Source organism: Astatotilapia calliptera, chromosome 20 (genome assembly GCF_964374335.1).
Source record: "Astatotilapia calliptera chromosome 20, fAstCal68.1, whole genome shotgun sequence".
Classification (NCBI taxonomy): Eukaryota; Metazoa; Chordata; class Actinopteri; order Cichliformes; family Cichlidae; genus Astatotilapia; species Astatotilapia calliptera.
In genome coordinates, this window is record NC_137441.1 from 18,309,755 (window position 1) to 18,320,637 (window position 10,883).

A 10,883-nucleotide genomic window follows, 5' to 3' on the forward strand; every position below is an offset into this window, starting at 1 on the left:
AACCTAGTCAGTTATGATGTGAGGTGGACGATTGTTATGAAGTAGTCTGCATCAAGCTTAAGGTTTGCTCAAACTCAGTATAATGACATATGAGATGAAGAAAATAAAGAAACTTTCTAAACTAATTAGGTGCATAGAGGCACTTAACCTGCTTGAAAACCTGTCATTTATCCTAGATAAAATATTACTGCGATATAGAGCACATCTATAATAACAACTAATAAGCCAAACCCTGTAGACAACAGCTAAAGCTACAGGATTGAGAAGCTGAATTAAATATGTGGACACCGCTAAGTTGATGAGCATGTTACACATTTTCTTTTATTTTTTATTTATTTGTTTTTAGAGCAGAGGCTGCATGCTATTAAAAGCCAACACATGCAGCTGTCTGTGAGCTCAGTTTTTACCTCACACGTCTGCTCTGTTTCAGTAGCAGCATTTTTCTTTTTGTGTCCTGACTCATGTATGTTTTCTGTTTTGGTTGATTATTTTATTTTGTTGGTTTGGAAGCGAATTTGTGACCATACTTGTGGATCACAGTGACACATAGTGATTAGGCATATGATTTACAAATGCCCAGTTTTAGAACTGTGAGCAATTCAAAGTTTAAAAATATATATATTTATATATATATATATATTAGTGCTGTCAATAGATTAAAAAAAAATAACTAACTAATCTCACAATTTTCTGTTATTAATTGCGATTAATCTCAATTACTTTATTAATAGCCTGGCTCCAATTACATTTTTTTATTCTTTATATTTTAAGATTGTAACAGACATTTATGCAACACAATGAAGTAAATGCAGAATAAACACAAAGAATGTATGCTGAAATTCAAAGAGAATTTTAATGGTTTTCATCAATCTTTAACACAGTGAAAACTTACAAAAAACCTTTAAGGCCATCAACAGTGACTGAACCCAGGCCTACAGGTTAAAGTGAATATCATAACAATAAAGGGTGCACAAAACTCAGTATTTAAAACACAAAAAGACACGGCTGAAAACCCAGAATGTTGAACATTTTTCACTTCAAAGGAGCAATCTGGATTAGTCCTTCTTTGCACTCAGCCAGTTACTGAGGCAGACTATTCTGTTTACATTGTCTGATGACAAAGAAGCACGCTTCTTTTGAATGATGTGACCTGAGAGTGAGAATAATCTCTCACAAGGCACTGTGGTTGCAGGGGTTGACAGGTACTTGCGTGCAATAGGTGCCAGCCTGGCATGTGCTCCTTCTCTCTTTAACCACCACTGTAGTGGACACTCTCCTATGTCAATTTTGGGCTCTGCTTTGTACAGATTCAGACAGCAGTCTATAGCATCTTCCTCTTCCTCTGTATCTGAATCAGGAGAACCCAGCAAGCAGATGGACATCTTGCTCTTCTTTGGTGAGGGTTCCTCTGTTGTCTGAGCAGATGGTTGGTGTGCATCCGTCTCTGACATCAGAAGGTCATGTACTGATGCCCACACCTCTCTTCTTTCATCTTTGGAAAGGCATTTAAGGTCTTTAAACCTGGGATCAAGGGCAGTAGCGATCTTCAGCCATGTGAGATTGCTGCTGTCCCTCCGCTGAGCTAGGTCTGTGGTAAAAATCTTCTTAAACCTCAAAACGTAGACTGGGTCATCATCTGAGGGCTCCATAATCCTGACACAAGGCTGGCAACACCATGGAACAAGAGACATACCGCTCTCCTCCCAGCAGTTCGGTAACATATCTGCAATAGAAAGATCAAGTCTGTATTTTTCTATTAATCACACAGAGACAAACATAAATACCACATATGAAAATACACAGAGAGGTGGAGGTGGAGAACATACTTGAAAACAAAGCTAGAATGCAAAGATAGACACACAATCATGAGAAACAAAATGATTTACCTGCAAGGTTCCAGTAGTTCCTCCAGCTTTTGCAGTCTGTCAAGCTCCTGGTCAGTCAACATAGTCACCTTGCTGTTTTGTTGAGTCAGGATGGTGGTCAGCCCAAATTTGTTTCTCTGGATCCGCTTGATCATCTCTAGGGTGGAGTTCCATCTTGTTGGAACGTCCTGAACAAGCGGTTCTGTTTGATGTCCATGTGCAGCTTGCTGTGCCTTTAATTCCTGAGCGTTTGCTGGACTATGCTTAAAATGTCCAACAATCTTGCGACATTTGGCCAGAGCCCTTTCAAATGCGCTGTCATTAAGAGAAACTGTGACCGTTCTTTGCAGAATGTGGGCCATGCAGGGCATGTGTTCAAATGGAAGTAGTCTGGCGGCTGCAACCATGTTACGAGCACTGTAGGTGCCAAGCGTGGTTACCTTGTCCTTGATTTTCCATTCGTTTGCAACATTCAGAAAATGGTCAGCACACGCCTCAGCATAGTGTCTCTCTTCAGTTTTACTCACTGTTAGTGCAAACGATTGCATAGTCCAGTCGTTATCAATAAAATGCGCCATGACCCCCAAGTAATTATCGTTGTTCACCGAAGTCCAGTGGTCTCCGGTGAGAGCGACATTCCTTACTTGCACAAGCTTGCTGGACTGCTGAGCCCTCTGGTCCCCATACAAAGTGTGCAGTCTCGACACAATGGTTCCTCTCGAGGGCAGATTGTAACACACATCTCCTGATGCAGCACGAATGACTTCTCTCAGTCCATCATCTTCTACTATGCTAACTGGTCGGCAGTTTTTAGCTATCCAAACAACCAAGGAATTGGTTACCTTTTCTCTCACATTTTTTGTTATTCGTCCACAAGCACCATACTCCTGAAGCGTAGACTGGCGAGGTCCCGTAGAGGTGGATTCAGTTGGGTGTTTTGCTCTCAGGTGATACACCAGTGATGAACTGCTTCTGTGGTACTTGAATTCAGCTTTGCAAATTGTGCATATTACTCTCGTTTTGTCCAACAAGCCATCAGGCAACTTCTTAAAGAGAAACTTTCCACCCAAAAGTCCGCCCTCGTCCATGCTTGCGTGTGTTAGCTAGTGTTAGCTAGATAGTAGCATGGTGTCACTTCTTCTTCTAATCATTTCTGTCAGGCCAAACGCCAGCATAGCACACTGTTGCCCCCTCCTCCAGAGGTGCTCATGAATTTAAAGGTCTTAGATTACAGGAAATTAATAAAAAAACAAAATCAGCGTTAAATTTTTTTAATGCATTAAACATTTCGCGTTGATCTTAACAATTAACGCGATAATTTTGACAGCACTAATATATATATATAAAAACTCTAACTTCAAAGTTTGAAATATGTAAGATGTGTGAGAGGGTGAATTCTTTGAAAAACTAGAAATTATCTAAAAATGCATTAAGTGAAAATGTAATGTTGCATCTATAGAGAAGAAAGAAGAAGCATTCAGTTGTTTAAAAATAGGCATTACAGACAGATACAGTTTTAGCATTGCCTGACTATGATAAGCCTTTCTACTTACGTGTAGATAGAGGAGCAGGTTATATGAAAGCTGTGATAACACAGGCATTTGGAGAAAAATAACGCCTGTTAACATTCCTGGTGAAACTTAGACTTGTGTAAATTAGACTCTGTTGCGTCAGGCCTGCCTGCATGTGCAAGTCTGTGTAGCCGCAGCAGAGGCAGTAAAAGAGTCAGCTGCACGTATGCAGTCATACGTGCATATGAATTGCACACAGGCCAAAATATAAATATATACACTGACAGCCAGTTTGTTTTTCAGCAGTGCACCACTTTGCAAAAATTTTGCATAATAGAGATATGGTCACCTCTACGGGTAACCCAGTGAAACACGGCAGCTTATTAAAAATCTTATTGGAAGTGATCACCTTGCCAAAACAATTGGCACTTTGCAAATGTGCAGCACATCAAAAAGACAATTTTATTGTCACAAAAGGAAATAATTTTGCAGATCAAGCAGCAAAACAGGCTGCACAACAATCGGCAGAGCTACTAATATCCGACTACTGCCCAGAAATACCACTTGACGTACTAAAAACCGAACAAAAAGCTGCAACAATCACTGAACAAAACAAGTGGCTGAAATGTGGAGCACAACTGAAAGATGACTTAATGGTCTGTGATGGAAAACCAATATTACCAGAGTCGTTACACAGGACAGCGGCTGTAGTGACACATGAAGTAACACATGTGTCAACAGGAGGGAAATATAGTATAGATAAACAATACACACTTTTACACTATAAATTTTTACACTATAAATTTTGAAACTTCAGCGAAAAAATTTGTAAGAACATGCCTATTCTGTCAAAAACACAACTCACAAGGAAACTTAAGACCTAAGAGAGGCCAGTTCTCCACACAATCCACATGGATTTTATCAAATTGAAAGAATGTCAAGGATCAAAATATGCCTTAGTGATCACAGATGTGTTTTCAAACTGACCAGAGATACAGTGGGACAAAAAAGTATTTAGTCAGCCACCGATTGTGCAAGTTCCCCCACTTAAAATGATGACAGAGGTCAGTAATTTGCACCAGAGGTACACTTCAACTGTGAGAGACAGAATGTGAAAAAAAAAAATCCATGAATCCACATGGTAGGATTTGTAAAGAATTTATTCGTAAATCAGGGTGGAAAATAAGTATTCGGTCAATAACAAAAATACAACTCAATACTTTGTAACATAACCTTTGTTGGCAATAACAGAGGTCAAACGTTTACTATAGGTCTTTACCAGGTTTGCACACACAGTAGCTGGTATTTTGGCCCATTCCTCCATGCAGATCTTCTCGAGAGCAGTGATGTTTTGGGGCTGTCGCCGAGCAACACGGACTTTCAACTCCCGCCACAGATTTTCTATGGGGTTGAGGTCTGGAGACTGGCTAGGCCACTCCAGGACTTTCAAATGCTTCTTGCTTCTACACTCCTTTGTTGCCCGGGCGGTGTGTTTTGGATCATTGTCATGTTGGAAGACCCAGCCTCGTTTCATCTTCAAAGTTCTCACTGATGGAAGGAGGTTTTGGCTCAAAATCTCACGATACATGGCCCCATTCATTCTGTCCTTAACACGGATCAGTCGTCCTGTCCCCTTGGCAGAAAAACAGCCCCATAGCATGATGTTTCCACCCCCATGCTTCACAGTAGGTATGGTGTTCTTGGGATGCAACTCAGTATTCTTCTTCCTCCAAACACGACGAGTTGAGTTTATACCAAAAAGTTCTACTTTGGTTTCATCTGACCACATGACATTCTCCCAATCCTCTGCTGTATCATCCAAGTGCTCTCTGGCAAACTTCAGACGGGCCTGGACATGCACTGGCTTCAGCAGCGGAACACGTCTGGCACTGCGGGATTTGATTCCCTGCCGTTGTAGTGTGTTACTGATGGTGACCTTTGTTACTTTGGTCCCAGCTCTCTGCAGGTCATTCACCAGGTCCCCCCGTGTGGTTCTGGGATCTTTGTTCACCGTTCTCATGATCATTTTGACCCCACGGGATGAGATCTTGCGTGGAGCCCCAGATCGAGGGAGATTATCAGTGGTCTTGTATGTCTTCCATTTTCTGATGATTGCTCCCACAGTTGATTTTTTCACACCAAGCTGCTTGCCTATTGTAGATTCACTCTTCCCAGTCTGGTGCAGGTCTACAATACTTTTCCTGGTGTCCTTCGAAAGCTCTTTGGTCTTGGCCATGGCGGAGTTTGGAGTCTGACTGTTTGAGGCTGTGGACAGGTGTCTTTTATACAGATGATGAGTTCGAACAGGTGCCATTCATACAGGTAACGAGTGGTGGACAGAAAAGCTTCTTACAGAAGACGTTACAGGTCTGTGAGAGCCAGAGATTTTCCTTGTTTGAGGTGACCAAATACTTATTTTCCACCCTGATTTACGAATAAATTCTTTACAAATCCTACCATGTGGATTCATGGATTTTTTTTTCACATTCTGTCTCTCACAGTTGAAGTGTACCTCTGGTGCAAATTACTGACCTCTGTCATCATTTTAAGTGGGGGAACTTGCACAATCGGTGGCTGACTAAATACTTTTTTGCCCCACTGTATATCCAGTAAAAAGCAGAGGCAATCTCCATTGCAAAATGTTTATGTAATCATTTTATTCAAACATATGGTATCCCTTCTCTGATAAGATCAGACAATGGGACACATTTTGTCAATGATGTGATCAGTAAGGTCTCTGAAGCACTAGGATTCAGCATAAGAAATCAATGTGCTTATCATCTATGGAGTGCAGGGTTAGTAGAGAGAACTAACGGCACCATAAAACAGAGACCCAGAAAATGCCTGAAATAGATAAAAATGCAAAGAGTTTAGTTTATTTAAAAGGCAGTGTGTGTGAGAGGATTATGAAATTATTGTGTGAATGATGCTACATTTTAGATTAAAAGTTAGTAGAATTACAGAGGGTTTGTAGATTGTAAATACAAAATGAGTTTGATTAGCCTGTAGAAACACAAAAGAGAGTAACAGGAAGTGTGTGTGTGACAGGACCTTTGCATGCCCATAAAAGGAGTGAGCACCCAGAGAGAAAAACAGAAGAGACAGACTCTAGCCAGATGAAGCAAATGGAGGCTTTAAGAAAAGAAATGAAAATGATATTAATGTTATGGTTTAGTGTGTCAATATAGGTCACAAATAAATAAAGGTGGACTTTTCTCAACCTAGAATTTTGAGCATAGCAGCAAAACCATAGATTAACATAATTGGGAGAAAACAGGCCAAAGTTTGGCTTAAATTTTTACAGCTTGACCTCCCACTTGTCCCGATCCTGAGAAGAAGCTCAAAGGACAGTCAATCTCCTGATGAAGACCAACAGAACATCATGGACTTGAAGAATTAACAGCAGGCTGGTAAGAACAGTGTGACATAACTGTTTAAAGGCACTGAATGTGATATTTTGCCTGGCTGGGACTTAATCTAAAAGGAAAATACTGAAAAGAAACAGAGAAGAAACAGATTATGTTTGCTGGAGATTTAAGACAACGAAGGATACTTTGAGAAGGGTACAGGGGCCAGTGAACGTGAAGCCCAGAGGAGTATAATTGGGTTGAAATTGAAGCCTGAACTCATGATGGTGTTTAGAGATGTCCACCAGATCACAACAAAGAGGTAAACAAAAATAGAAAACACACATATATACAGTAAATTGTTACATGTGAAATTATTTTTGGAAAGAATCAGAAGTAAGATAGTTTGAATCAGACCTCAGTGAAAATATGCATGATTTGATGCAAGTGAACCAATAGATAAATCTGTTAGAGAGGCAACTTTAGTAGAAAATAGAGATATTGTTTTGAACTGCTGTGCGACGCTTCTCAAGTCTCTTGCAGATTAAAACCAGGCGATTGGGTCCTTATACGAGTACTCCAGAGAAAGAATTGGAACTCACCTCGGTGGGAAGGTCCATACCAAGTACTCCTAACGACACCAACAGCTTGCAAAATCGCTGAGAGGCCCTCTTGGGTCCACCAGAGCCATTGCAAAAAAGTGGAAGTGAGTGACAGCACAACCTAAAGACACCACCACCCCGACTCTTTGGTGATCTACAGGTGAAGGGAGGGCTGATTGGGTACATCCCGCCTTCTACTTCTCGCCTGTAGTCCACTCACCAGAGTAAATCGGTGTGTCTGGTCATCATGAAGATTATTCTGTTTACCACCTTGGCCCTGCTGCTTACAGCATGGACTCTGATGCACTTAAAGGATCAAGAAGCCAACTTGCATAGAAGGGCATGGACATATGACAACTCACACCTGGCTGAAGTGACACAGGACCACATCCATCCCTGGATGAACAAGGCCTGGTATAGATACATATATAATCGCACAGAAGGCAAAGATTGTTATATATACTCACACATGCCTGCTACAACACAGCATGCTACATTATATGGCAGACCTATGAACATGACTCAAGTGACATGCGCAGCAAGCTTTGCCAGTCTAGGTTATCAATATTCAGGAATTGTCCTAAACCACAGCGACCCCCTGACTATTGGATTATCGTTTTGGGCTGTTTTTAAATGCATCGACCAGCATCAACAAAGAGCAAACTCAGGAAATTGATGCCATAAGAATAACTGTTATGCAACACCGAGTTGCCCTGGACATGATCTTGGCAGAAAAGGGTGGACTGTGTGTTTTGTTTAATACAACTTGTTGTACATATATTCCAGACAATGTGCATTCTGGTAATATGACAAATAATCTACAATTACTTCGAAACGTTCAACAGGCACAGGTAACCGATTGGGCAAATTCACAAAGTAATTGGTGGGATTGGCTTATGAGCGGCTCATGGAGAACATTGATGTTTAAGGTTTTGATGTTTATTGGCCTAATACTTATCATGTTTTATATCTTTACTACATGCATTATCCCCTGTGTAAGAGGAATGGTATCAAGAATGATATCTCAATCTCTTGTTGCATATGTCACTGTGCCAGACGAGGAAGAAGGAGAAGACGATGAGTATGAAACTAATGTGATGAATGATTATGTTTGAATGATACACATTTTATGACAACCAGACCGAAAGCACTCACAATGTAGGGTCTGTGTCTGAAACACGTTGATGTATCTGTTTAAATTCGCTACAACAGGAGGGAATGATGAAAGATTTTTTAGTTTTGTGATTATGTTTAGTTGTAGCTTCATTTAAAGGAAGGAGAGCTTGTGAATTGGAACCACCACAGGAAAAGAGAGTGAAGCCATATGTGTAGAAGAATGCTGTGACATATGATACTACCTCCTGTGTTAACAGACAAGTTAACGGTCTCTGAGTTGTGAGTTTCTTTGCCTTCTAACAATTTTCTCCTCACAAGGGGTGAAAGGTCTTCAAGAAACTTAGAGAATTCCAGCTGCTTTCTTTCAAAGCTCCTCAGACTACCATGACCTGGATGACTGGGAACCCTTTTTTTTCTCATTCATTGTGTGCAGTCCCTCTGGAGTCATCCCTGTTGGAGCTTGTTAGTAGCAAAGGCCTGAAAGTACAAAAATGGCTACTGAGGAGCGCTTAAGTGCATTTGATAATCAGCACCTGGCTGGACAGCTAACGTTGGCTGTAGGTCAGGAGGTATAGTCCATCTACTAATTGGAAGGTTGGTGGTTTGATCTGTGGCTGCTCCAGTCTGCACGCTGTCAGATTCATTTCATGAGATGAAAGACAAATATGCCCAAAGTACATTTTCTTAAATTTATTAAGCAGTTAAAAGGTTCAAGTTAAAAACACCATGCCTCTTAGGTTGTTCAGGAGACCCAGAGTTGTTTTCTTGTAGGTATCACAACCCAACACCCACATTGGAAAGATAACATTTGAATGTGTGAGATTAGATAAAACATAAATGTGTTATGAGTTTATTTGAAATATAAAGTAATGAGGTTTATAAGCATTAAACATAAAAAGTATATTCTAACAATGCCCAAGCATCTGTGGAAAAGACACTGATACCCATAGTTGCTCTCTGATCATTGGAATGTGTAGAAAAGTAGAATAGAAAAGTGATATATAAGAACCAGTCCATTTTCCATTTATTTGCCTAAATAAGGCTTTACTTAATTGTTTCACACTACTTCTACATTTGGATTTACTATACCTGTTAAGGACCAGATGATTTTTAAACATTTTTTGCCACTTTGGGAGCATCCATATAGTGTTTGTTGATTTTTCATCGTTTTCATATTCTGAGGAGCTTTGGGCTGCTTTCACTGAGCATATTTATCTATATCGGTTTTGTTTTTTGTTCAAGTAGCTGGTGGATACTGAGGTCTTGCTTTGGATTATTTACTGGTTGACTGGCATCTCCTTCCAGTACCGTGTTGGAGGGCCCAGTCTTTTTTCACTTTGATGGTTGACAGCTGCACATTTTCACTCGTAATAACTGCCACTCCACGTTTCCGGTCCTTTCACTGTTGGAAGTAAGGATCGACTCTATAATATTGAACCACCACTTTCTCAGCATCAGTTACATGCTCCTGCAGCTCTTCTCCAGTAACATTGCCTGTTTTACTTTTTTGCCCAGCAAAAGTCATCACTGAAAAAGTTACAAATAATCACATCCCGTCCTATTAAGAGTTCTTCATTCCCACTGTCACAGAGTGCTCCCCATTGGAAGGTCATCTGATTGTTGCGGTTTCCTCTCTAATATTGTAGGGGTAAAGTGCTGTAAATTGGTGCTATATAAATGAAGCACAAGTTTCACAAAGTTTGAGCTTGACAGTGGAGGAATAGAGCATCAATTAGAGTTTTCAGAAGAAAGAAAATGAATAAACTGCTGTCCAGTGATATAATGTACAAGGTTTAAATGTTAAACTACAAAAATACCTTAAATGTACATTAACTGTTATGAAGCTGACCCCAACTTTAGGTGGAATTTACTTAAAATGAGGTAGTAAAGACTAATATCAGTTTTTTAGGGATTTAATTTAATGTATAGATTATGTATGTAATTTTTAAAAATATCATTATACCTTTATATACAAACGTTATGTAAAAGAAAGAAACTCTCAACTGCATATGACTAAATAGATTAAATGTGGACTATTAAACATTAAGTGAACTTGATTAGAGCAGGCAGAATGCAATAGTTAAAATGAATCAATACCTAAATCATACTAACTCTCAGAATCCTTGAAGCACAGGCAGAGGAGGAAGAGGAGTGACAGCAGCAGTAATCTTTCTTGCCAGCTGTCTAATTTCAGGGTTTTGCAACCCCTCAGCTGTGGCTCCGGTAATAAAAAGAAAAACAAAAAAAATATATAGGGAAAAAACACTGAGATTGTAGACTTGGCCAGCTCTTTCTTCCACATTTTTGGTCTTGGTTTTCCTGAGACAGGACAGTAGTGGCCCCTGTGTATCATTGAAGTAAAGACCACTGGACAAGCAAGAAGTCAACAATGGAAATGTGTGTTTTGAATGAGTCGGAAAATAATGCGTTCCCCACAGTGAG

At 40.1% G+C, this 10,883-nt stretch overlaps 1 long non-coding RNA gene and 1 pseudogene across 2 annotated transcripts; one reads left to right on the top strand and one right to left on the bottom strand.

Annotated features, from left to right (window-relative positions):
• Positions 1-639: 639 nt before the first annotated feature.
• LOC113013384 (E3 SUMO-protein ligase ZBED1-like) lies at positions 640-3,442 on the bottom strand (annotated as a pseudogene). The gene is made up of 2 exons (XR_013904186.1): positions 1,887-3,442; positions 640-1,723 (listed from the first exon to the last, which is right to left on the bottom strand). The product of XR_013904186.1 is annotated as an E3 SUMO-protein ligase ZBED1-like (transcript).
• A 2,845-nt stretch (positions 3,443-6,287) lies between these two features.
• Positions 6,288-8,711, top strand: LOC145422850 (uncharacterized). The gene is made up of 2 exons (XR_013904061.1): positions 6,288-6,786; positions 7,257-8,711. It is a non-coding gene; the product is annotated as an uncharacterized LOC145422850 (long non-coding RNA).
• Positions 8,712-10,883: the final 2,172 nt, after the last annotated feature.